General features: G+C 39.0%; 1 pseudogene; it reads left to right on the top strand.

Moving 5' to 3' along the window:
- On the top strand, positions 744-1,693 carry LOC102176778 (annotated as a pseudogene).

Below are 2,268 nucleotides of genomic sequence, written 5' to 3'. Positions count from 1 at the left end.
TATATGCCTTTTCACACTTGATCAAAAATTCCCTAAAAATAGTGCTTTGTGTTCTTTCACACAACCCAGAAAACAGTTCTTTGGACTGTCTATGTCATACAACCTAGGCACACAGAAGCAGAAATTTTATCATGATGTGCTTACTTATTAGATAATAAAAATGAAAGAATGGAATACAATAAAACTGTAAGTCAGGAGAAAATTTTTAAATAACAATTCAGTCTTCTTAATTGCAGATCAAATATTGGAATTTAATATGGTAAAGTGATTTATGTATCCATAGGAGAAAGCAATGGCAACTCACTCCAGTACTCTTGCCTGGAAAATCCCATGGACAGAGGAGCCTGGTAGGCTGCAGTCCATGGGGTCATGAAGAGTCAGACACTTACTGAGCGACTTCACTTTCAATTTTCACTTTCCACTTTCGTGCATTGAAGAAGGAAATGGCAAACCACTCCAGTGTTTTTTGCCTGGAGAATCCCAAGGATGGCGGAGCCTGGTGGGCTGCCATCTATGGGCTTGCACAGAGTCGGACACAACTGAGGCGACTTAGCAGCAGCAGCAGCAGCAGCAGGATAGCAGAAGTTTTTGAGAAAAGCCAGCTCCTCAGAAAGATCATTATAAAGTGTCCAAAATTTCCATATACGGGACCATGGAAGAATTAATCTGTCATCCTGCTTTTGGCTCATAGGGAGATTCACTTGCCTATTTTTATCTGAGCATGGGAACTGTCCGGTTTTAAGATGGCAGGCAATGCTACTCATCACTACATTTCATCTTTCTTCTTGGTTGGTATTCCCGGGTTGCAAGATTTTCACTGCTGGATCGGCATTCCTGTCTGCCTCCTGTTTTCCCTGACCCTGCTGGGGAACAGTATAATTATCATTACCATCAAACTAGAGCCAAGCCTTCACCAGCCTATGTATTTCTTCCTTTGCATGCTGGCAATGAATGATTTGGCCCTTGCCTCTTCCACAGCACCCAAGATGCTTGGCATCTTTTGGTTGGATGCACATTGGATTGACTTTGATATCTGCCTAGTGCAATTGTATTTCATCCACACATTTTGCATAATTGAGTCAGCCCTCTTAGTTGCCATGGCCTTTGATCGCTATGTAGCTATTTGCATCCCACTGCATTAAACAACCCTCCTGACAACAACAATGGTCATTAAAATGGGTCTAGCTAGTGTGGGCCCAGCTACCTTCCTGGTTTTGCCAGGTCCCTTTCTCATTAGAAGACTACCATGTTATACCAAATGTGTCATCAATCATGCCTATTGTAAGCACATGTGGTGAAATTGGCTAGTGCAAACACCCATGTTAACAGAACATATGGAATCTCTGTGGCCCTTTTAGTGATTGTATTGGACCTTGGGCTCCTAGCCACATCCTATCTCAAAATCCTTCAGGCGGTCTTCCGGCTCTCCTCTCAGCATGCCCGCTCAAAAGCGCTGGGCACGTGTGCTGCCCATGTGTGCACTATCCTTGTCTCCTACACACCTGCACTCTTTAGCTTTCTAACTCATCGCATTGGCAAGAAGGTGCCTCCAAGCGTCCATATCATTTTTGCAAGTTTGTACCTTCTGGTGCCACCCACAGTCAATCCCCTGGTATATGGTGTCAAGACCAAGCAGATTCGTGACCGTGTGATTGGTCTCTTTTTCCCAAACAAAAAAACTTCTGAAAACTAAGATATTTAAAACAAACCCATGGCAGTAGAATCTTTTTCATGAAGTCATAGTACATTAATAATAGTTACAACCTTGTCCCCAACATATTTATTGATTCATCTATGGTTTTATTCTGGGATATTTGATGCTGTACATTTATTTTTTTCTCTATTTTCAATTTTTATGCTTTCTTTCTTTTTGAAATAAAAGTGTGTTTCTTCACATTCACAAAATGTTAAATTATTGAAATATTTGGCATTTCAATAAATGTTAGCAACAATTGTCATTTGTTGTTAACATTACTTTACATTCTATATTTATTCATAATATTTAATAACAACCACTCATGTGAAATGACTAGGTTAGTTATTGTAACAATTTAAAACTTCTCCACATACTGGACATTGCCATTCTTGAAAATATTTTTTTTTCCATTTTTAATTGTTACATGCTTTGTTTAAAAACTGTAGAGTAAAAATCATTTTCAAGTGTCTTTTTGCTTATTATTTTAGTAGCAATGATGAATCAGCATGCAAAAAATGAAGCACATTTCTCTCAATATTTTATGTTTATTCCCATACATTTGCTCTTCTTTT

The sequence above is a fragment of the Capra hircus genome, chromosome 15 (genome assembly GCF_001704415.2).
Source record: "Capra hircus breed San Clemente chromosome 15, ASM170441v1, whole genome shotgun sequence".
In the NCBI taxonomy this organism is placed as follows: Eukaryota; Metazoa; Chordata; class Mammalia; order Artiodactyla; family Bovidae; genus Capra; species Capra hircus.
Note: the sequence above shows the minus strand (reverse complement) of the source record. Positions and strands in the feature narration are given on the sequence as shown.